General features: G+C 34.9%; 1 protein-coding gene and 1 long non-coding RNA gene across 3 annotated transcripts in view; one reads left to right on the forward strand and one right to left on the reverse strand.

Moving 5' to 3' along the window:
• The first annotated feature begins 18,910 nt into the window (after positions 1–18,910).
• Positions 18,911–26,774, forward strand: part of eva1ab (eva-1 homolog A, regulator of programmed cell death b) — a 36,795-nt gene continuing 28,931 nt past the window's right edge. The window contains 1 exon segment of the mRNA NM_001076587.3: positions 18,911–19,260. The gene's annotated coding sequence lies outside the window, so the exon portion shown is untranslated.
• Positions 19,784–26,774, reverse strand: part of LOC141378616 (uncharacterized) — a 33,535-nt gene continuing 26,544 nt past the window's right edge. The window contains exons 2-3 of one of the 2 annotated variants that reach the window (XR_015513591.1): positions 23,195–23,517; positions 19,784–20,211 (exon numbers count right to left, since the gene is read on the reverse strand). This is a non-coding gene — a long non-coding RNA (uncharacterized LOC141378616). The remainder of the gene's footprint in view (positions 20,212–23,194; positions 23,518–26,774) is intronic. The other variant, XR_015513589.1, reaches the window with a different exon arrangement.

Genomic DNA, 26,774 nt, shown 5'->3' on the forward strand with positions numbered 1-26,774 from the left:
ATGATACACTGAAAAAAGTATTCATTGGATTTACTTTTTTTTTTTTTTTTTTTTTAGGGTAAGTTGTTGCAAGGAAATGATAAGGGCTGAATTTAAACAAACAAATTAAATGTAGTTTTTCAATCTAATTTGATTGTTTAAATTCAGCCCAAATAAATTATTTGCAACAACTTACCTTAAAAGGACCAAAAAGGGCAATGAGGCGGAGCTACAGATGCCTGCTAGCATTTTGCTCAGATGAGTTTTTCTTTGAGAGAAACGCTTAATCCTTCAGTACCTGCGACTCAATACTTTATTACCTCGATACTATATCAATAAAGTGTTTATTGTGTTTGGTCGTTTCAAAACACTGTTGTAATTCCTTGAGCCACTAAACCTTGTTCTTTCTACAGGTGTAAAATAATTAATTCCAAATTCTTCAAATGTAATCTGTATTTATGAAATCCAGGCATAACACTATGACAATGTTAACATTTAATCTGTCAGATTTTGGTGTGTAAAATTCTAAATAAAATCATAAATGATAAATAAGTGATCCTAAATAAAACAAAAACATTCATAGATAAGTATGTAAGAATTTCACTCATATGGGAAATGGAGGCCAAAAGTGAGCCCAATTAATTGCACAGCATGCCATATTTTCTGATAATTCTAAAAAATAGTCCCACATAATACAAAACAAAAATACGATGGATTTACCAAGTTCACTGGCTTATCAGCCGGAATCAGCTGAGGTGACGTGACGACCAGCGAGACCTTGCTGTCACTTGAGTGGCCACACCCTCAATTATGCAGACTTAATATAAATGAAATAAATGACTTCTAAAAAATTCACCACCTCACAGTTGTCATCAAGGATAATACAAGCTAAACCATCTTTTGTACCAGGCTGCAAACATGTTTTTATCAGCTGTAAAATTCACTAATTTATTATAGTAGTCAATGAACATCTGGAGTTTCTAGAGCCAGCCCCCAAAGGCCAGTCGATGAATTGCAATTTCAGTTACTTCCGTATTGGCTTCACGAGAGAGAGCGGGATGTTGCGGCTTGGTTTTTCAGTGTACATTTATTTAACACCACTGGGTTTTTGCTCAAACTGACAGTTTCTGCAAAGTGCTTTCTGTTTGTTTGCAAGTCGAAGATTCTTTGCAAAGCAGAATGTGTTTTGCAAAAAAAAGTTAGCAAATTTTGTGCTTGTGAAATATTGGCACAGATTTCGGTCGATACTTCAAGCATGATTCTCAACATTTGACACAAACCTCTGAACACTTCAGCATCAGGTTTGTTCTGTGTGTTCTGTATAAATGTAGTCGCTGTTTGATGCATGCAGACGTGAAGATAGATGGTAGATCTCACACTTCTAGACTAGTTTATCACTGTGCTGTAAGGTTTGTTTTATTCTGGATCTCTTCAATGGTGAGAGATTTCTTCAAATGATTCTACAACTGTCACAATGCCAACCCAAAGTATCATGAGAAAGTGTATTTTGTGCACTGTATGCAACAGCACTGTGCTTCACTTTAAGGATAATCTTGTTCATGCTGTGCAATATTTACTATTCTATCTCTTGACCCCTGAAGCGAGGCTTTGCAAACTTAATAATAGGATAAAAACTTAGCAGGAGAGCACCGCTGAAGGTGGAATAAAAGAAGGAAAAGAAATGTTATATCAACATTTTAGTACTGTACATACTAGTATAGACAGAATCTTCACTGAAAATCTAGGATTGAATATTTGGGAACACTTCATTTGGATGGTCCATTTGAGTATTAGTAATAGTAGACTGTCTGCTTAATATCTATCAATACTGCACCTTCAACAGACATTTAACTGACAATAAGAAACTTTGCAAGTACATGTCATCTTACACTAACCCTAATCCAAACCCCAACCAGCAGTCTACTTACAATCTAATGAATTAGTTGGCATGTAGATGCAATGTAACTTATATTCAACAAACTTGCCATTAAAATAAAGTGTGACCCGATATTTTGGTATATTAAAGTCTCATTATTTAATGCATTGATGATAAAAATACATGTATTACATTATTTATTCATCTTTGCTAAAGTAAATAATAAAAAAGGTCACTGTCAGGTCATGTTAGCTTGGGTTCATTAAAAGTTAAACAGCTACAACTTTAGATTTTTAATAATGCATTACTAAATGTTCAAAAATAACGTTTAGGAAATGTCTTTTTTATTATTATTTATTTATTATTTACTCGTTCAAGTCAACCAAGATGTAGAAGACTGACTTTCTTTTGTTGAGCATTCCAGAGTTTTCCTGATGAATTTTCCTTTTTGACAGTCTATAATCCAACGCAATCTCATTTTAATTCATATTTTGTTAATTTAGCAGCTAATTATGTATTAATAACTTGTAACATTTTAGTACAATTTAATCACCCCCCTCCCCCAATGAGAGTATAGGTTTATAGGTGAAGTTTGGGGCCATGCCTCCTTTTAAAATTACATTGCTCTTTTACAACTCATTATTTCCATTTGAATGAAATTTCTTGTAAGGTCAGGCTCTTAAAACCTATATTTAGGCAGCTTCAAAATAATTCATGTGACTCTGATCAAAAATTGTCATCTTGTGAATGTGCAATGCAGAGCTGGACTAAGATGAGGGTTTATAATATTTCCGGTAACACTTTAGTTTAAGTAGCAATTCCTACTAATAACTACTGGCTTATTACCTGCCTACTATTAAGATATTGGTGGTTTAGTACTTATAAAGTATGATCTAATTCTACATGCCTAATCCTACACAATACATAAACCCAACTGCTGCTTTAAAAAAATATAAATAAGCAGCAAATAAGTCATTTATTGAGCTAAACGTCTTAGATGTTTTGTTAGCAGCGAATTACACTTTAAAATAAAGCATGACCATTTACAGTGCATCCGGAAAGTATTCACAGGGCTTCACTTTTTCCACATTTTTTAAAGTTACAGCCTTATTCCAAAAAGGATTAAAATAATTTTTTCCCTTAAAATTAAACACATAATACCCCATAATGACAATGTGAAAAAAATATTTTTTGAAATTGTTGCAAATTTATATATATATATATATATATATATATATATATATATGTATATATATATATATATATATATATATATATATATATATATATATATATATATATATATATATATATTAGGGATGTAACGGTATCAGAATTTTTACGGTACGGTAATACCTCGGTATAAATGTCACGGTTCGGTATTTATTGAATCATTTACAGGAAAAACAAAACTTATGAAAATACTCCAAAAAAGTGCCAAAAGTGTCAATGACATACAAATTAGCCATCTATCTGTAAGCTTTGAAACAGGAACTTCAATTTTAATAACAAAAAATTAATAAACCATGTAAAAAAAATAAAGTTTCCATTTAGTATTGTTGAAAACTCATCACATTCAACATTTAATCACTCACTCACTTAGATATAGATGGGCTTTAAGGAAAATTATCTTATAACTATAATCTGGTAAAAGCTGGTATCTCTGGGTATTTACAATGTCCCCTGCAACAGAAAAAAACCCTCTCCTTTGGGACTGAGGTTTCTGGGACAAGAGAGATATGACTTGGCCCAGGTTGACAGCAGTGGGTAACGTTGTGCATTGTCTTTCCCCCACTTGAGAGGACAAGCCATGACTGATATAGAGATCTCATGTCTGCATCAATCTGAACAGTGTGCTGTGTTTCTGCAGTCCCCATGACTGATTATTAGTCGTATTCCCCAACTTGCAGGCACGTGCACACACAGGGCTCAACCTGTGCAGTGCACATGCCCTTTTTAGTCTTGGATAGAAAGTGCCCTTCCAAAATGATCAAAAGTGCCCCCGCGACGCGACACACGCTCCGTCCCGCCCTTCAGTAGGCGCGCGACAACAACGCTCTTGAGTATGCGCGCTCAACCCCCCTCTCTGCTTTAAGCAGGTCGCACACCAGAAGCGCCGCTCGGCGCCGCGACACGGCGCGCACATGACAGTTTAAAGTATCACACACCAGACGCGCACATTCGAAGGATATTTAACATGAAACTAATCAGATGGCGCTCTGTGGCGCGGCTGAAAAATGAACTGCGTCCTGAGCCGTCGCCGTGCGCCGCCGACAGCCGCCGACTTGCGGTGCCGGTGTGTGTATCCTGATAGAAACCTATGTTTAGAATTCTAAAATACATGGCGCTGCGTGGCGCTTCTGGTGTGCGACCTGCTTTACAGTACGCGTGCGGCGACAACACCCGCTTTAGGTTACGATCATCTCCAGCTCTTTTTCATCCCCGCTACTAGAAGCACACTCCATTTCCGCATTACTGGATCTGTAGTGACAACAGACCGCAAAGGATTATGGCCACGCCTGGGCTGATGGGAATTGTAGTTTCAGCTACCTCCCGTTCGCTTCATTCGCCTGAGCAAATTTTCTCAGAAGACCTATAGTTTTACCGAGTCATGCGACTACGGTAATATAGAAAAAAATTAATATTGCGGTATGACGGTATTTACAATACCGTTACATCCCTAATATATATATATATATATATATATATATATATATATATATATATATATATATATATATATATATAAAAAACTATAAAATCACATGTACATAAATATTCACAGCCTTTGCAGTGAATCTCTAAATTGAGCTCAGGTACATTCTGTTTCCACTGATCATTCTTGAGAAGTTTCAGCTTAATTGGAGTTCAACGGTGGTAAATTCACTTGATTGGACATGATTTGAAAAGGCATACACCTGTCTATATAAGGTCCCAGGGTTGACAGTGCATGTAAAAGCACAAACCAAGCATGAAGACAAAGGAATTGTCTGTAAACCTCCGAGACAGGATTGTCTCAAGGCACAAGGCTGGGGAAGGTTACAGAAACATTTCTGCTGCTCTGAAAGTTCCAATGAGCACAGTGGCCTCCATCATCTGTAAGTGAAAGATGTTTGGAGCCACCAGGAGTCTTCCTAGAGCTGGCCGGCCATCTAAGCTGAGTGATCGAGGAGGGGATCAAAAACCCGATGGTCACTCTGTCTGAGCTTCAGCGTTCTTCTGTGGAGAGAGGAGAACCTAACAGAAGGACAATCATCTGTGCAGCAATCCACCAATCAGGACTGTATGGTAGAGTGACCAGACGGAAGCCATTCCCCGTCTGAAATTTGCCAAAAGGCATCTGAAGGACTCTCAGACCATAAGAACCTAACTTCTCTGTTTTGATGAGGCTAAAATCAAACTCTTTGGAGTGAATGTCAGACGTTACATTTGGAGAAAACCAGGGACTGCTCATCACCAGGCTAATACCATCCCTACAGTAAAGCATGGTGGTGGCAGCATCAGGCTGTGGGGATGTTTTTCTGCAGCAGGAACTGGAACACTAGTCAGGATAGAGGGAAAGATGAATGCAGCAATGTACAGAGACATCCTGAATGAAAACCTGCTTCAGAGTGCTCTTGACCTCAGACTGGGGCGACAGTTCATCTTCCAGTAGGACAATGACCCACAGCACACCGCCAAAATATCAATAAAGTGGTTTCACAACTACTCAGTGAATGTCCTTGAGTGGCCCACCCAGAGCCCAGACCTAAATCCTATTGAACATCTCTGGAGAGATTTGAAAATGACTGTACATCGTCGCTTCCCATCCAACCTGATAAAGCTTGAGAGGTACTGCAACGAGGAATAGGCAAAAATTCCCAAAGACAGGAGTGCCAAGCTTGTGGCATTATATTCAAAAAGATTTAAGGCTGTAACTGCTTCCAAAGGTGCATCAACAAAGTATTAAGCAAAGCCTGTGAATACTGATGTACATATGATTTTTCAGCTTTTTTATTTTTAATAAATTTGCAACAATTAAAAAAAATCTTTGTTCACATCGTCATTATGGTGTATTTTGTGTAGAATTTGGAGGAAATAAATGAATTTAATCCATTTTGGAATGTTGCAACTTAAAAAAAATGTGGAAAAATTTAAGCACTATGAATACTTTGCAGATGCATTGCTAATAGATTTTAGTTTATATTTTACTTTTTAAATTACTTTATGAATTTTAAATGGTAAAAATGTGCTATATGTTAACAATTATTTTCACTTTAGGTGAGATATTCCTTTGATTAAAAAAACCTTCATGAAAACTAAAAATAAATAAAGAAATAAATACACCAAAATCAAGTCTTTGATTACTGAGATTAATGAGATTACAATAATGTAAAACTGTAATTGCAACCACTGTAACCACATTTATTATTATTTGAATGTGTAGTTACACAGTATAGGTGCTCTTTTCAGTCTATGTTCAGGTCTGTTCTGTGATCAGTGTCATGTGATGTTTTAGATGAGTTTCTTTCCAAAGCTTTGAAGTGCTTAATCTCATCTGATATCGCAGAATCAATATGATCAGGGGTTTTGAATGAATGAATTGTGCACATCACATGACAACAGGCACATGACGGATAATGACATCTGAGTTCTGTTTGTTTTCTTCTACATTCAATTCGTCAGGTATAGTTCATCTAATGGGCTCAGAGCACAGCTTATATGATCAGAAATCAAGCAAACATGAAGATTCTACAAGAATTGCACATTCAACTGTGGGGTTTTGTAGCTGTTTGTTTCATATTTGTAAGCTTCCAGGTCTTTGAATAATAAGTGATTACACATTAATTTCAAATAGTGCATAACTTGGGGGGAGGGGATTTTATCTATCAGAAAATTATAGATAATATAAGCTGAAGTCTATTTATTAATTTATTTATACTCCCCTGTTCAAAGGTGTTTGTAAGAATTTATATACAGTGTACATAATATTACGATTTCTGAAGGATGTACACCAGAACATTTGCTTAAAATTCTGCTTTTGTATGACATAAATAGATGACATTTTTAAAGTCTATTCTAATATAAAGTGGTCATTTTAAATCCTATTCAACATGTTCACAGTATTACTGATTCGACAGTATTTTAAATGAAATAAATTCAGTCTTAGTGAGCATAAAATAATTCTATTTTTTAACAGGAAATTCATTAACATACGAATAAGTAGTTTAGTGTAATGAACTCACCTAAAATAACTCTAAGGTTGAACTTCTTTACCTCAGCAGATCCAGAATTTGTAGTGGCATGAATGTTAGATGTCAATACAATGGTCTACAAACCTCACAAAGAGTCAATCTGGAGCATAGGCTAGGATTTGGCGTGCACTCTCAAACTGGTGTTTGCAATAAGATCTAAGCTCTACTTTTATGCTATATATGGGGGTCTTTTAAAACATTTCCTTTTGTCTTCTTCCCTCAAGCTGAGGCATTCGATCCTTGTTGTGATTCATTCACGTCTTTTTGCTTACACTAAATACCCACAGAGGTTATCCCAGGGGTAGAGTTTGATGGGGATTCAAATGTTCCGGTGTCGGTCAGGAGGGGGTGGTAATCCCTCCTTAATGACTTAAACAGACACAGAGATCAACTTCTGTGAAAACAAAGGCTGAGCATTTTCATGGGACTTGCTGAATACATCGATATTTTGCCTCATCCTGAACTTTTGCTTCACTATCAGATTTCTCCATCTTATGAGTCACAAGGTGGAATTATATCATCAGGCCTGCTCCTACTGTTATCGTTTGCGTCATTCGTGAAGATGATTCAGAAAGAATCTGACAGCACATTTGATGTGTGAGTAAATCTGCAGATATTTTAGTACACTTCAAAGCAAAATGTTTAAAAAGGTAAAAAGTTTAGTATAAAAACAAGTGTTGTGGTAAAGTAATTTCAGATAACTTATTCAAGTTACTAAAGCATTACTTTACAAAGTTATTTTAAAAATGTAATGCTAGTTTCTTAGTTTTTTCTTTAATTAACTGTTCTCGGTGTTAAGAGAAATGAACATAAATAAATTAACGTATTAGTTTTTTTTTTTTTTTTTTTTAACAAATTTAAGTAGATTGAACATTAGGCTGTCTTTAAAAAAAACTCAAGAATTGTGTTATTTCAGCTCATTTTAAATAAGTGGGACGGTGCCTATAGCGTAGTGGTTAATGTGTCGACACATGGCACTCCAGTGCTCACAGTGACCAGAGTTTGATTCCCACCTCGAGGTCCTATGCTGATCCTACACTTTCCTGTCTCTTCTACTGTCCTATCAATTAAACAATTTAACAAACAGCAAAAGTCATTTTTTGCATGTTTTGTATGATGTGTACACATAATACTTTCTGTAGCTAAAAAGTGAACATTTATTTACCTCTAACATGCCCCAAAACATAACCCTAATACCTTTAAAATAAATAACTAACTCTTAATAATCACAGCAAAGAGTGTTGGTCTTTCTTTTTATTTACTCTATTCTTTCTGTACAGAAAGGCAGAACTTGTTTGCAGATTGTTTGAGCTTAACTTTACAGATGTGGGTTTACATTTTCTTCAGCCTGAACATTATTTACTTTTCATTTCCCTTTTGGTTTAAGGGGCTTTACATTTTTCCAATTTTTTTTTTATTATTTTAATTTTAATTTTAAAGTTTTTATTTATTTATTAAATTAATAAAAAAAATTTTTTTTGTAGATTATTACTAACAAGCAAGTCTAGCTCAGATGAAAATAGTAATGTCAAAGTAACACAACATTTTACATTCCTTAAAAAAAATAAATAAATCTTATTACAAAAAAGAAAATAAATAATAAATAAATAAAAATTAATAAAAAAATAAGAATTAAATAAGAAAATAAATAAAATCTGTTAACAGCAAGTTACCGGTAACATTCTCAGAATTCCTTACATGGGAGATCAAAGTAAAGATGAGCTGTCCTTCAGCTTCCACTCGAAAATGTTCAGTTTACTGTTAGGAAATTGTCTTTTTCATGCGTCATACATGCAAATGAAAAAAAAAAAAAAAAAGACTGCGCGATGTGATAATACCTCAAAGTACTACCCTATAGCAATCAGAAGACTGGAACCTTTTTTCCAGGTTTTCCAGGTTTAAGGCGGCACTCATGTCTCATCACAAAGGGGCAAACAAAACTGACGTTTAGCCTGCAATCCTTGCACAATCTACAGTTTTACCTGTTATCTCTCTCTTTTTTGTTAGTACCCAATATAAACATGAGATTTTAGAAACCAGATCTAAATTTAGTGGAAATAGTTGGGTCAGGTAGGAAATTATTCTAAGCGAGCAGCGAGTGTACAAAGGCTGAATATACAGTGGGAGCGGTCGGGTGTGGAATGAAACCTAGCGGGAGTGAGACTAAAAAAATCTGTTCCGCACAGACCTCTGCATTGCACAGAGCTTGGACTATCATGTGGTTTTCTCACCATCACCACCACCTGCTTTTGATTATGTTTCCTGTCTAGTGTATTACAAAGTTGCAATGCAAATCTCAGTATTTTTAAGGTAAAGTACTGGCAACCACATACAACTACCTATGTATATCATACATTTTTACAGATTTTTGTTTATACATTGTTTATCAACCCCCCTAAGTATTTACCTCCAGCTTTAAATTAGATTTTGAATACCTCTCTTCAACATTGGTCCCCCACTGTAGACTGAGGTAATATTTGCCCTTTAGGTTCACAGAGTCCATATTTTTATGTCATGCACAAAAGCACATGATTAATTGTGTGTCTGCAGGGAAGGCTGTTAGACGCAAGAGAGTTAAGGGCACTCAGGTCTAATGCACTCTGACTGTACTGTCAACTCTATGTGAACACATGCTATCTGGAGGCAACCAGAGCAGGACTCCAAATGTCAAGCTCTGTTAAAGTAACTCCAGATTTAACCACTTGTAGTGCTGCTTTGACTACACTCTCAATCTATCTGATTGTTTTTAGCTTTTTCTGACAGTTTTGATTATGTAATTGTAGACCTGTTCAACTGATAATGCAAATATCAAATCATGACAATAACTCTGTTATTCTGATGATCTTTAAAACAAGAATGGGAAATAAAGGTGATTCGACCTTGAAAATGTCATGCTTGTTGAAGCCATACAGGCTCGTCAGAATTTCAGAATTTTCTGATCTGCTGGGATTTTCACTTACATCCATCTCTAGGGTTTACAGGATTGTCCAAAAAAATTTGAAATATCCAGCAAGCTTCAGTTATGTGAGTGAAAAACGCCATGTTGATGCCAGAGGTCAGAGGAAAATGGCCACACCAGTTTGAACTGATAAAAAGAAGGTAGGGTGTCAATGTGTTGCCTACCATTCTTGCTTGCCATCTAAACCACTTTCGTGAACATGATGATGACACGATCATTTCTGTGCGAACAGGGTGTACAGAGGTGTGCAATTACATATTTTGATAAGACACCCTATCGTAATGTTCGGACCAAAAGTTTTGATTTAACAAAGTTTTCCTGGTCCTACACCTTCCACAGAATAATAAACAGCATAGAAATTCATCCAGACCACTTAATTTAATGATTGCTATCAGGATGTGAAAATACTTTCTTCCAACAAAACAAAAATGAAGGCAATCATCTATTCTTTAATTCAAATATTCACTTGTTTCAATCGTGGTTTGCAGAAGAGCATCTCTAAACCCACGACATGTCAAACCTTGAAGCAGATGATCTACAGCAGCAGATGAAGAGCACAGAGATGATACTCCTGTCATCTAAAAACAGCAAACTGAGGCTACAATTAACACAGGCTCAGCAAGAAAATGTAACCTGATATGATGACTCTATATTTCTGTTGACAGATTCAGATAATAGGGATATCATTTGGCATATAAATAAACACAACAACTTGCTTTGTATCTACTTTTATATTTTTGTATCTACAGTTTCTAGCTTTGTATCTACGGTTTAGTCAGTTGGTGGTTTAATGGTTTAAGGGAGATTTTCTTTTCACACTTTGGGCTCCTTATCAACTGAGCATTGTCTAAATCCCACATTCTACATTAATATTATTGCTGACAATTCGCATCCCTTCATAATCCAACAATTTACTGGATAATGCATATCAGAGCTCAAATCAGTCTGATTTCTTGACCGAGACAGAGAGTTCACTATACTCAAATAGCCTCTTTGGCCACCAGGGGCTGGATTCACTAGTTTGACCTTCTTAATAATACATATCGGTGACACTTTAGTTTAGGTCATAATTCATGATATTAATACTTGTTTATTACCTATCTACTGTTAAGGTATTAACTGTTAATTAGTACTTATAAAGTATAATCTTATTGTGTATCCCAAAACCTAAACCCAACTTCTTCTTTAATAACTATTAATAAACAGCTAACTAGTAGCTTATTAGGCTAGTAGTGGTAGTAACTGGTTTTTAATAGTATGAATTATGACCCAAACTAAAGTGTTACTGAAATTTCTTCTTAACTACATTCAACTTTACCATGACGCCATTTTAAAATCATCTTAAATAACTTCTTAAAAGTTAAAGGAACATAAAGTCAAATTCAAAGATTGACTCTTTTTTTTTTGTTGCATCATGTACTAAAATCTACTAAAATGTTGCTATTTTCTAAGCTGATATAACTAAGAACAATACTCTCATTCCAGCGTAATGATCAAAAAACTTTACTGCTGCAGCAGGCACAATATTCCCATCAATATAACAATATAACCATCTCTCACAAATGGCTCCATGGTTATAAGATTTCCAAGCTCAGCGTAATATTAAAAAAACGTCAAATTAAAAAATGGTAAAACTCAAAGATTAAGGTTTAGGGGACTTATGAAATCATATAGAAAAAGTGCTGGGTTCCTTTTGGGTGACTAGCCTAAAGGTTAAGATTTTCCTTTTGTCAAATATCAAACATGACAAAATTCTAAAACTTAAATATAAATTTCATATATAATGGAGAACCATAGTGTATTTAAAGTAGAACACTTAGCTTGTTAGATGTTTGCTTTCCAGATACTATGTAGTCAACAGCTTATGCCTGATGATTGTTTCTTTTCTTGTCATCCGTGTCTAATAAGATGAGTAGTTTAACCTTTCCTCCGAGTAAATTCTCTTTTGACATATAATGTCATTAAACAAGAGCATCTCATCCGATTCACATTCAAAAACTCGTCCAGGATGTGGCTGTTACACTTCAAAACGGGATGACAAAGTGCAGGATATATGTAGCGGTACTGATTTAACTGTACAGGTAGATATGCTTTATTTATATTAATAAGTAGAAGATAAAATATGCACTTCTTGCAGCCTTCCCAGAATTTATTTTCTTAGAAGATGTTCATTAATCTCAATCCAGTACAGCTTCTTTGGGATCTGCTGGGACAGGAGATTCGCAGCATGCAAGTGTAGTTATTAATTAATTTTTGATTGTTTATCTCTTATTTATATATTCTCAGAAATAATAATACGTATGTATATTACACATACACTTGTGTTTCAATTTGTAAATCTTCATATTCCAAAAGCAAGAGGTTTTAAAGATGTTCAGCTGGAATATCAATAAGAAAAGCATTGCCAAGACATTTCATGTGGAAGCAGACATAGCCAGAAGGAAAAGTATGAATTAGGGCATATAAATGCTTGGGTGGGCATTGTTCAGGCAGCCTGTCGTGAGACCAGAATAGCATCAACTCTGCTGGCTGCATTTTTGCTTTACGTGTTGCAAAATGTTATTTTAGAATGACTATTTATATTAGTATTAATGATATGTCCTATTACTAATAATATATTTATTGCTATTTCTAATTACTATTATTCATGTTAGCTCAGATCCCTTAACAGTCACCTTTTAATCTTATATCTGTACAAATTCAATCATTGCGAGTTTCAGAAATGATTTGATTAGTCTTTGTTCATGTTGATTTCAGCATCTACTATTACATTACATATGTAAAGTGTTACTTACTAACAATAAGAAGTATTCAAATTATTATAACTACAGCATTTATTTTAGTAATATAGATAAAAACCTCATTTCAGCGATATAGAATTCTACATCAAATAAAACATTTTCAAAGGCTGTCACAATCCAATGTTTTATAGTCTGTATGAAGGGTGCCCCCTTTTTCCAGAACAGTAAAAGCAATCATGAGGATTTATGTATTAACTAAACTGAAAATACGTCCCTCGTGGTTGCTAACTTCTACATCAGATTTTCTGTGCATTAATAAATCTTGGTTTTCACTTGTCATCAGCATCAGAGAAGGCAAACTACATCCTCAAATAAGCTTGTAATGTAAGAGAGCACCATACAACCATTATAAAGTACTAATAATTAAATATGCTTTGAATCACCCTGACAAAAGCTTTTTAATATTCAAATAATCCTGTACATAATGTTACGTTATAAACCATTAGACTAGGAGCTAAGAATACACCCTTCAATGTGTTTTTCAGACAGCAAAGGGGAAAATAAACAGTATATCACAGATGACCAACCCTAAAATACAGATGTAAACAGTGTCTAAAATGTTTTTAAACTTGATCACTCGAATGACTAAAAGGAAAATTCTGAGCCAAAACAGAAAAGTCAGAAAGCACTTGGCCGAAAACTCTAACTGAAGTTGAAAATGCGAAAAGTAAAATGATCTCAACAACTTAAATTACAATTATTAAAAAAAGCACAAGCCAATAATCTCTCTTTGCTTGGCAAATGTATTTACAGTGAATGAGTTGATTTCACCAGGGTTGAGATGACAGCACAGTAGTGCTATTGCTAGCAGCAGGAAAACATATATTCCATAAAAATGTTCTATCAACGCATCATTTGAACAGACTTTTCTGATAGTGTGCTCCACTGCTCTTGCTCTTTGATGACTATGGATGGAGAGAGAGTGAAACTGACGCACTACTCCCAGGTAGCAAAGAATTCTGGCCCAGATTTGGCATAAAGCTGGCACAGCAGGTGTTCTTCCGGCACTGGCCTACAGCATGTAGGCAAAACACAGCCCAGGTTTGGCAGAGGAGGGTCAAATATTTAGCCCAAATGTTACAAATAAAATGTGGGCCATATAATCTTGACCCACATTTAAATTATTTTGAAGTAAAGAAAACATTTCTACCGATCAGGTTGCTTCAAACATTTTCATGCCCATAGTACGCATAAAGTGCAATGCTTCATGGGTTTATTCATTGCATTAGGGACACACCAAAATATGTGGCCAAGTTCAGGTCCACTTAGGGCAGAGGTGTCAAACTCAATTCCTGGAGGGCCGCAGCCCTGCACAGTTTAGTGCCAGCCCTGCTTCAACACACTTACCTGTAGGTTTCAAACAAGCCCAAAGGACTCAGTTTGATCAGGTGTGTTTAATTAGGGTTGAAACTAAACTGTGCAGAGCTGCAGCCCTCCTGGAACTGAGTTTGACACCTCAACTTAGGGGTTATTATCTTGGCTGAGACTGATGTTTGGCCCTTGTTTGGAAGCCAAACTTGGTCCAGTCATGTATTGTAATTCACTGCAGCATTTGGGCCAAGCAAAAGTTGATTGTGTAGGCCAGAGCTGGGCCAGAGAATTTTTGGCATGTGGGCTGGGAAGTCTGGTGCAGAAAAAAACTTTTCGGCTCATATTTTTTAACCAAAAAAAAAGAAAAATAAAATTTTTGGCGGCCAAATATTTGGTGTATCTTTACTTTCAGATGTGCTTAAAAACCCATTTGATTAATCTGCTTTCATAGTATAAATTCTTTTGGGCAATTACAAAAGAGCGTCTACTCTCCAGTAACTGACTTAATAAGGATTCAAAACATCATCTCCAGCATGCGAGGTGGGGACAGTAATAAAAACACTAACAACACAGCTCCTTGCATCACTTTCTACAGTAGTTCACCCCTTAAGGTGAAGGAAGTGAAGTTTACTTCTTCAGCTCCTACTTCAGCCTTTACATTCACCCCAAACCTCACTCCTGTCCAGGTCACGGCACCAGTACAATCCCTCTGATTCTAATACACAAGGATTTGAATCAGTGTTCCTGATATTAGAGGTAGGTGCTCTAAGGTCGCGCATACTTTTCCATTTTAATTCAATTTTTTTGTACTAAATTACACTGTACACAGGAAGATCGCATTTGATGATTTATTTGCTTCAACTATATGGTCCGATTATCAGGCAGCAACTTGTCAGCTCAAACTATACATGTTTAAGTCAACACATTACATCCCCTTCTTCTATTTCCAACCCAGGCTCATTCTGAAAACGTACCTCTATATACATTTCTGGAGAATGCCAAATATGACCCAGAAGGTAAGTTTTTTTATTTTTTTTTTTGTGCAGTTTTGTTTTTGCAAATCCACCAGCTTTTTGAGATCTCAAATTTCTCTCAAGAGTGCCATTCGTGCCTGGTGTTCTTGCGTTCTTTACACCAGAGGCCTCTATTGACTGACTGACTGACCGATTGACTGACCCACCCTCCTCCTTCCCTAAACCACCGTAGTACATGGTGAGCTACTGGACAAACTGGTAACAGTGGGAAAGCTGTCCATACAGAGGTAAGCGCTCAGCTGGTAAATGCGAAAAGAAAAAGCTTTATATCACTCTGGAGCGTTTGTTTTAATGATGAAATGTAGCCATACAGTCTTCTGGGTACATAATTCGGGATCTCTAGAAATGTATATAAGGCTACGTTTTCAGAAAGAGCCTATATTGTCTATTTCGTAAAATGGCCGCTGGCAAATCAGGATATAATTTTTTTTTTTTTTTATTTGAGTCTAGAAATAACACAGTGATTAAAACAACACTCTATTCATTCAGTAAAAATTCTTAGTGTAAAATTCAAAGACTCATTTTTTTTTTCAGTACAAATTTGCAAACCATCATGCACACCCAGACACTTTAAATGAATGCCTTCTAAAATCTGTCAACAGTGTTCATTTCAATTGGTCATTTTTCCACTGCTGCTCTATCATCAGGGGCTCTGTGTCAAATGCAGGCACACCCCATCAGCCCTGGTTTGTTGACTCTGGGCAGCAGGGCAGTCAAGGCCAGCACATGGGGCCTGGGCAATGGGACAGTTGAATGACTGATGCTGAATTGTGCTGCTTCAGCAGACCCACTTACGCCTGTTGTTTCAACAGACACACAAGTGCTGGATGGGGTGTTTCTAGAGGATGTGTTTCATGCTTATATCCATGGAAAAGTTCTATATCCTGATGATCAAATTGAATGATAATTTTTAAATGGCACATCGGGTAAGTCCAAATGCTGTGATAACCTGTTTACTTTACGCTGGTTTAGATGCTAAAAGCATTTTTAGATAGTTTAGCAGAGTGTATTGATTTTCGCTGTATGTGGATCATCAGTATAGTTTTTGCCATAGATGTCTTCTTTTGGCTGGGAAAAGATTTCCTCATTATTTTTTTTTACCGGAGATGCTCCAGCATTACGTAAAGCTTTTGAACAATCGCACTAATCAAATCATGCCCATGAGTGAGTTTGTTCTTCGGTAGCTCTGCAATCTGCTACATAATGTGCCTTCAGAATCTGTGGATCTCATCTGGCTGAACGCGGCTCTGTCTCTCAGCCTTTATTCACACACGTGCTCTTGTGTGCTGCTGCTGAACTATTAACATGCCCATTAAATGCCTAATTACCTTCCCTGGGAAAAGAGGTTTTCTCAATCACGACGGCCCCATTAAGTTTAACTGTTAGTGCCAATCTTTTTCAACCTGTTGCAAAATGAAAATGGAAGATGGGCAGGAAAACAGCATCACTGTTTGTTTATATCTGGTTGTCTCTACTCGCACAGCTTTATTGCCAGCCGTTATCTAGTCAGGTTATTAATGAACATTTCGCATGAGGTACACCAACACCCAGTTACTCTTTGATTAAGCACTATCATGCAATATCCGACACTTTGCTACTTATAATAAAATAATGTAGGCCTTAGCAACTATTTAGTCTCTTTTCTTATTCAAACATTAATTCAGATCACATTTTAGACATGAAGACGATGTTTGCTAGCTTGATTTTTACAACTTCCTGTCACATGCATAATCACACAAAGCGACTTTGATCACTTCATGGATGGTGACGGTGGAGTTGCTAAAGGATTGGGCCGAGCGATCAAAAGCTCAGGTCTAAGTCGCAGACAAGACGGCTGGATTGTTTGCTATCAGATTAGAGGAAGATGGCCACACTGGGTGGGCAGGTCAAACACTATCTCAGGCTTTTATGGTCTATAAAAGCAACAGAAACTCAGCTTAATGAGTGCTGCACAAAGGTCATGGGAACGCTCAATGTTTATATAGACAAACTAGGCTTTTTAAAGAGGTAAACCTGTTATTTTGGGATTTTTGTATGTCAAATACAAAACAAAAGCAATTGGGAACTTAAACCACAGTTATGAAGTCTGTCATTTCAGCCTGATCTCATGAAAAAAACATAAGTATCTTATGTTTTGTCAGTTTAGTGGCTAATTTGTACAAGTTCAGTCATATAAAAAAGTATGATTTTAAAAAGGAGGCGTGGCACCCAACCCCACCCCTAAACTTAATCATCATTAGGTGATGAGCAAATCGTACTAAATTGTATGAATTAGATTGTATGAAGTCATGCGAATTAGTCACTAAATCAAAAAATTACGAATTGCCGAGAGATTGCATTGGTAATTTTGCATTCGATAACAACAGTTGAAGTGGAAAGCAAATGATGCTAGAACTATGTGGAGCACATTTAGATTATGGCTCAAAAATCTATGGTCAGTTAATATATATATATATATATATATATATATATATATATATATATATATATATATATATATATAGTAATAATTATATATATTTTTTTTTCTATTAGTTGGTTGGTTTGTTTATGCTTACCAAAGCTGCATTTATAAATCGGTAATGCAGTAAAGCAAGCAATCTAATGACAGTTTATTACAATTATTTTGTTTTTATAATACATTTTTAAATATTTATAATATATTCCTGTGACATCAAAGCTGAATCTGTTATCAGTCACTGTCACATAATCCTTCAGGAATTAACAATGAAAAATAAATTTAACAATTATGATGAAAGTGTAATTTGATATATTATCATTATCAATGTTGTTGGCTGCTTAATCATTCTGTGGAAATCGTGTATACACACACACACACACACACACACACAATTGAAGTCAATATTATTAGCCCCCTTGTTTATTTTTTTTCCCTTAATTTCTGTTTAACTGAGAATTTTTTTTTTCACTACATTTCTTAACATAATAGTTTTAATAACTCATTTCTAATAACTGATTTATTTTGTATTAAAGTGACATTTAAAGGCTTAACTGGGTTAATTAGATTAACTAGGCATGTTAGGGTAATTAGGCAAGTTATTGTATAATGATGGTTTGTTCTGTAGACTATAATTATTATTTTTTTTGATGATGATGATAAAAATGTCCAAAAGCATGTTATCTGAAATAAAAAACTTTTGCGAAACAAAATACTAAAAGCATTTACTGTCACTTTTAATTGGTTTAATGTAACTTTCATGCTGAATAAGTTCTTATTAACTATATGAACAATCCAAAATACATGATAAACACATTAATAGTGATAAATATTGTTTTGTTTTTAAAGCAACTATCTTTTTTCTGGGAAAAACTGCTGTTTCAACTGTGCTTGTGCTGTCCTTCAGGAATATAAATGCAACTCTTTTGTTATATTCTGCAAACAACACCATACATTATTAACCATGGCTTGTGTTTCTAAATTTATTCTGATGAGGTATATTTTTCATGCCTGTTGAGGCTCGTACATTTTATTGACCATTATGTTTCCCATGTACACATTAGATATACATGTACTAAAAATTCTTTTTTCCCCAGAAAGCCTCAGGGCAGAATTCCCAGCAAAAGTTAGCAGGCAAATTCCAAGTCCAGGCTGAATGAAATTCCCATGTCATGTCGTGTTCCCTACTAGTCGTCCAACCATCCCCCCTCCTCTCTCTCTCTCTCTCTCCTCCCTCTTTCTCTTTCTTCCATACTCTCTGCTCTCCAGAGCTCCATTCTGACTCGTCTGTGTCCGTCAGAGCGGTGAATATTTCTGCCTTCTCCGTGTCACATTCCAGCTTCCAGAGCTCTTCCTAACTCGGGTTATAAAGAGAAGCATCTGCCCTCTGCATTTTGAACACCTTTTATTTTGACCTCTGCTGACTTTTGCTGCCTTCTTTTGAATAAGCAAACACACTCTACAGGAGAGTTTACCTTCCCACTTTTACCTTCATTAAGGTCTTGAGGACTTGCATGGATTCTCATGTACACGGAGGCTCTTTTCTGCACAGGAATACCTCAGCTCTGATGTGTTTGCATGGATAAGAGGAAGAACTGAATATACTGGGTAAGTTTGAGTGAGCGTATTAGTGTATCAGGAGCAGTTGAAGTTTTGGGCTGTGTTATGTGTCACGCTTCATTCATAATTTAAAATAATTCTATGAAAATTATTGTATATTATATATATAAAAAAAAATATATATATATATTTTTATATATATATATTTTTATAATATATATATATATATATATATATATATATATATATATATATATATTTTTTTTTTTTTTTTAAATGGTATATGAGTAAAATGAAATTTTAAATGTTATCATGGTATTTTTTTGGTATCTAAATGGTTTTACTGTGTGTAAATGTATTTACAGTGGTTTTATGTCATTATTTTACTATTATTAAGCTAGTATTTATAATTAATATTAATAATATAACTGTAATTATATGCCTTATGTATTAAGAAATCACCGTAGGGTCATAATTGAAAGTCTTTTCCTCTTCAAATGAGTGTATTTGATGGCATTTCCACATCTTTGGCCCTATACACAGATATGATATTTATTTATAAGCTAAAGTTATGAATTATGAAGGCTTTTATAGTTTTATTGGAGCACAACAGCATCATTTAAAGACACTTTCATAGCAAGACACACCACTTGTCATTATTGCAGGGATTTTGTTGTTGTTCTTGATGATGATAAATGAGTCTTTTCAACTGCATGCGAGTAGATTCTCCTCACTCACAGGTGTAGTTTAGACTTCATCTGTCTCAGGTGGGCTTTGTGAGAGTGTCGTGGTGTGGATGAAAGGGAACACCTTTGCACTCTGCATTCAATAAAAGCTGTTGAATGACTCTCGGGGGCTCTGGACTGTGTTTGAACAACAGCACGCTCGCAGATTTCCTTTAACGCTTCACATTAGATTGATGTCCTTCCTCTTTCAGGAGTGCTGGACAGGGTCAACATCATCCCTCACGCACAACCAGACACCCGCAGGGGACTCAAACTAAACCCAAACGTTCATTATCACTCTTTGTGGACCATTAGTTGATGCATAATGCACTCGCTATCATACAATAACAACCAACCTTTGTCTGTCACTCAGCAAGCATGCTATTTAGCAATATTTACAACTGTCTAATAAGATTCCCAATAGCTTGTTATATTAGAAGAGAAATTTTATGATGTTTGATATGTTGCTTTTTAAAGTAGGCATGCATGATATCGGTGGCCATATCGATATCGGCCGATAAATGCTATTTTTTTATTTCATCCTTATTAGTCCAATAACAAAATTGGGTCGATAACTTTAAGCCAATAAATGATGTATTATTGAACCACTTCATGTGCTTTCTGCTGGCTATTAGAATTTTGATGGTCACTTCTGAGACATCGTAAATGCAGATTTGTGTGATACAAGAGCTAAAGCTGCTATAGAGTAGATATAAGCGATGGGGGAGTTTTTAATTATGGAAAAAGAGAGGACTTGCAGTCTGCAACAGCACTTCTCTGACGTTTCACTAATTCGACTCTATTTATGTTTCATTTATTTGACAGGCAATACATTTTATTTACATACAGTTGGCCACCGCAATGAATAGTTAATTAATAAAGTTCAGAGATCAGTTCAAAGCTTCTGAAGTTGGAGTTTTACAGTACAATTAGTTGTTCACTGTATACATTTGTGTTTTGTTTTTGTAGTCATGCAAAAAAATTAACATTTAGGAATAGATATATGGTTTGGGGAAATAATGAAAAATGTGACACTATTTGGCAACCCTTCCTCTTAAATTAAATACAAAAATAATAATAAAATAAATAAATAAATATATAATATAGCTGACCAATTTTCCCTGCCCCTGGCTTAGTTATGAATGGAGAGTGTTTTATTTATTTCTTTATTTATTTATTTATTTATTTATTTATTTATTTATTTTGCTGCTGTACCCTTTTCATATTTGTATTCATATATTTTTTGTATTGTTGTATGGCCTAATATGTTACTTTTATCTATAATGTTATTTTATCCATCTTATAATAATAATAATAATAATAATAATAATAATAATAATAATTACTATTTGATATTATTATTATTATTACTATAGTTTTTAATTGGTTTTGTGTTTTTTTTTCCTTATCCAGAGAGAAAAAGAAAAAGAAAATGTGAGAAAATTGTGTTCTGCTGCAAGATTAAAGCAGTTGATGTCTAATGATTCTATGAAATTGAGTTAAACTGCAAAAAAAACATATTTAAATTTATCAGCCTATATATTGGCTGTATGTCTCCAAATTTAAAGAATTATCGGTTATGAATATCGGTAACATTTTCTATATCGGTGCATGCCTAGTTTCTGCCTTTTATGCCTCTTTTTAATTAAAGATAATTATTGTGATTCTACAATTTTTTAAAGAAGCTTAAAATAAAAATAGACTTTTCAGAGTAACAACTCTTAGTCATATTCAAAAGCACCATTGCTCTGATAAATATTCTTAATTTATGTATTAAATTTACATGAATACATTAAGATTTCTTAACATGTGGAGTGTTAAGTCTATATTAACATGAACTTCTTTTATTTAGCAGATTAGCACTAAGAGTAATAACACCAATTATAGCCCCCTAATTACTGCATATCTTATAATATTGTTAATTTGGAATTATCACAACAATAAATGATGCAAACTGATACTGAACTTGAAATGCTAAATATGTATTAATATGTGTAAAAAATATACATACATATTATGACAAGGTCTCATTTGTTAACATTCATTAATGTGTTAGAAAACAATAACAATCAGCAATACATATTCTACAGCCATTACTAATCTGTTCTGTAATTCTTATTATTTTTTTGTTTATGTCACAATACAGCATTAACAAATGGTAACTGGTACTTTATATATTTTTACAAGTGTAACCTCACATGTTGAAATTACTATTTACTTATTATTAACTACTAGGTTTACTAGATTTACTTATTATTAATTACTAGGTTTGACGTGGTTTGGAAAAGTGAAGGTTTTTAAAACTACCAGAATTTTCGGTTATATCGTTCCTACAATATACGTACAGTTTTTAATGTGTTTTTAATGACTTGATGTTTTTTGGGCAACAGTATCTCCAGCAAAAAAGGACCCTCCACATCAAAAGCTACTGTTCCAAAATATCCTAAATGTTTCTTAAAATTAAATATATTGTTCAGTGGGGGTAAAGTTATTGTTTTTTACCCAGTTATTTAAAAAGAACAGATTTTAGAGCAGTTTTCACAATACTGTGGTACTGCGACAGTATCGTATTTTGTCTCAATCTTACCGGTCCATAAATGTTACAGAATTAATGTTTGTTATTAATTAGTAAAGTACTTTTAAGTCAACTAATATAGTTTAGTGTCCTCTAAAAATGCTAGGCTCAACTCAATGTTGGGTCACATATGAACAAACCCAACATTGGGTCAATTGAAATAACATTTTTTAACCCAGCAAGTGAGTTGGTCCATTTTTGATTCAATGTTGAGTTAAATAAAGCCCATCATTTTGTTTAATGTTGACAAAAGAATCTGTTTTGTGAAGTCTAACCAAATGAATATTATTAAATACTTTAAAAGTACTATAATTAATGTTAGTTAATCCATCAACACCAGTTTACTTATTGAACATAATAGTAAACTGCCGATGCAAACTATTAAAGTAGACAGTAATTGCTCAGCATATAAACACATTATCACAGCTCCATTTACCTCAGTCAGGTTGCTAGGTATTATATATGTTTTTTCTAATGGCTTTACTAACAGTAGCTTCTCTGTGCGTCAATGGGGAGGAAGTGACCTCCGTCACTCATTCCTCTTATTTAATACGTCCACCCACAAAGAGCTCAATGTTTGCAGCGTAATTGAACTATTAGCTAATAGCTACTTACACAATTGTTAGAGTGTGATGTGCTTGTGGCCACAGACCTCATGACTAGAAACAATACTTTCACTCACCTTTAGAGACAGTCTCACTTTAAGAGGCTGCTGTCGCCTGCTCTGGTTCTCGAGGGTCTTTAATAGAAGGACCAGATGTTGGCAGGACGTCCTGCAACTCTAGTGGTCTCAGACAGCTGCCTTGTGTCAGCTCCTGTCCCCGTTCCCGCTCTAGAGTAGTAAGGCTGGAGCCAGTGGCCCTGAACACACACACACACACAGGGCGGCATTGTTCAGTAAAACAGCCCGGACGCACAGCATTCAAGCAGATCTTAGGTGAAGTAGATGTAGGAACTTCAAACTGAATGGCCATGTTGTTCTAAACCTGCATGACCTCCTTTCTCCTGTGGGAGCACAAAAAGCAGATATTTAGAATAATGTTCCTACTGCTTTTTTCTGGTCATTAAAAGAACTTGCTATATTTACTGGAACATAAAATGCATTTTATTGTCTGAAATGTACTGTCATTTATTTTAATAAATAATAATATATAATGCATTAAACGTCAAGCAAGTGAAAATGCAAACTTTCTTGGATTAAAAAAAAGTATAATCAAAAAGATCCCAAAAATTCTGAATAGTGTTAAATTGAAAATACTTGTTGAGGAGTGAGGGGAACTAAAATACAGTTTTTATTATTATTAAATCGTCATATGATCATAATTTTCACTTTTGAATGGTTTTACAGAAAAAGGTATCAATAACAATAATCACAAGACTGAATTGAATTAAATTTTTTTACAGATTTTAGACAAGCTGTACAAAAATACAAGTAAAAATACAAGTATCCCATACATTTTGAAAAAAAAACTGTCAAGTTTCCATTGTGGTCCTCGCTGTTCAATAAAATAAATTATGGCTTCAAAAAAACAGTGATGCTTAAACAAACAGCACCTTCACATTTTAAAACAGGAACAAAATAATTCACAAATACAATTATTCCTCCATTCATTCATTTTTCTCAATCAGGGGTCGCCACAGCGGAATGACCCCCAACTTATCTAGCATATGTTCCACGCAGCGGAACATATTTTTCTCTTTAGATTTGAAACAGCGCACCATTTTTTCACATTTCAAATTGTCATGTTGACCATTTTTATTTCAGTCTTAAGATGCTCTTCATTTAGTCATAAAAAACCATTTAGCCATAAGAAACTGGATATGTGTCTTCAGCAGAGCCCTAAAGGTACTAAAATATTTTGAGACAGCTCCAACTCGTGGTCTAAAACTATAATCAACTATAATGCTGACATGAACATCGATACCAAATATCCCATAATTGAATGGCCTTCGTCAGCCACTGTAAAATAGTTTTGAAAAACACATTTTTGATTTAGAGCATCTATAGACCACACCAAAACGTGGACTCAACTTAGACCACATACATAAATACAGATTAATCTGAAGATGCAGTTTAAGGGCTCTATTTTGACGGTCCATGCGCAAAGCGCAAAACGCAGGGCGCAAATGCTTTCAGGGCGTGTCAGAATGCGTTTTTGCTAATTTAAGGACGGGAAATCTGTCTTGCGCTTTGGAGCATGGTCCAAAAATGTTGAGTTCATTTTCTTAATGAGTTATAGGTGTGTTTTAAGAATAAACCAATTAGAGTCTTATCTCCCATTCCCTTTAAGAGTCAGCTGCGTCGCGCCAAGAGCTCATTCGCTATTTACAGGATGCAATATAAGTCTGGAAAAAATAAGCATTTCACAAGCAAACAGTTAACAGTTTTTTAACAGAAACAGAGCATCTACAGCGTGAGAATGAGAGATAATGGAACACTTTCGCTCTTGGATAGGGAAACCTTTATGCACAGACATTAATTAGTCTATAAATAAATAATTTTGTTTGTTAAGCGCAAATATTCGTTTCAAAACTATTTCTAAATTCAGTTCTAATTTCCAGCAAACGAATAAATGAATAATAATAGCAAAATGTGCTCAAAAACCTGAGTTATATCCTAAAACACATGCTGTGCCCCATATGGTCTAAAACCTGACAGGTGGGAAAGTCTAAGCTTGTTTTTAATAAAACAAATATAAATATGGATATAATAAATAATACTGCTAATAATAATAACATTATAAAAAAGCAAATTGTTATGAATGAACTGAAAAAGCCTCCTGAGATGAAGACATAAAAGCAGTGGTTTTTCATATTTATGTAGGCTAGAAAATAATGTTTTGTAATATTTTAATCCTTTATATTTATATCCTATATCTATTCTTATTATATCCTATATATATCCTTAATATTTACATTTTTTCATATGTAAAGATATTTGCCTATTGCTCTCTTGTACGTATTAAGCAGTGCGTAAGCGAGGCGCAAATCTGCGCCGAAGTTTAGACCGGGTTAGTTTTGGTCTAATGAAAAATCTATTATAGTTTCTCAAAATAGCAACGTGCCAGCAGTCCACCTCAGAACGCCTTCTTTTTTAGACCAGAACGCCTATAGGCGCACAAGTGAGCGCTAATGCATTTGCTTTTTAAACAGCGTAGCGCGTAACGACTCTTGTGCCAAGCTTAAACTACCAAAAGACTACTGCGCCACGCCTTGCGCCACACTGCGCCGGGTGTATGATAGGGCCCTTAATCTGAAAATCCTGTCCACACTATTGCCATCAATTGTTTCACAAAAGTTGGTCATTGACACTAAAACCAGAGAAAACACTTTTGTCTGTCTACTACTCCTGCGCTATGATGAAAGACGCTTTTTACTGTCATGACTGCCAAGTGTTTATTTTGTTTCTGGCTTTTTGAAACCTTCCGAATATGTCGAGGAAAAGCACAGAGTCTTTTAAATGGAACACTATTGAGGTGGAGTTGGTGTTGCGAATAACATAGAATAGGAAACCTGCCAATGGAGCCATGGAGAGAAAATAATGGGTTTTTAGACTAAAAGCATTTGCAAATTTGTATTGTCAAATTGCATCTGAGGTTGTATCTCTGGAAAGCTTTGACATTTAGCATCAAACTGTATATATATCGTAACCCATTGACTATTACCATTTTTGAAACCAGTTTCAAATGTCTTTAAAATGCAGCTGGTCATGTGCTCACTGCTATGTTTAGCTCTTCATTCTGCTTCTGTAGAGCTTGGCCCCTTAATTGCTGCTTGCAGCTATTTTGTTTGTAAACGTCAAATGAAGGGCCTATGGTTATCTACATTATTTCTGAAAGACTGAACTTAAATATCATATTTTCTAAATGTGCATTGTGCAAATTTGGAAAAAAATATGTACAAAAGGTGGCTTGTATCAGCCTTTCTAATTTAATAAACTGGCATTTTTGGAGCTTTGGTGTTGCCGTCTTTTTGCATTGTGTAAATTTGACAATAAAGGGACTGCAAAGACTGCCAATAAAAGACAAAAAAGTTCCATTTTACTTATAATTCTTCTTAGTATTTTAATTAACTATAAATAACAATTTAGCATCAGCACACAGTTTTCAAATGTGTCCTGAGCCTGTTCCATGCCCCCCATTTCTTCACTTTAGTTGATCTCCAATCTTTATTTCATCCCCAACCCTGCTGGTTTGGCTGCTTGAAGTCACTATACACCATTTATAATGCAATTCTACAAAGTGCGAGGGAAAAAAAGCCTT

Source organism: Danio rerio, chromosome 17 (genome assembly GCF_052040795.2).
Source record: "Danio rerio strain M-AB ecotype USA chromosome 17, GRCz13ab, whole genome shotgun sequence".
Classification (NCBI taxonomy): Eukaryota; Metazoa; Chordata; class Actinopteri; order Cypriniformes; family Danionidae; genus Danio; species Danio rerio.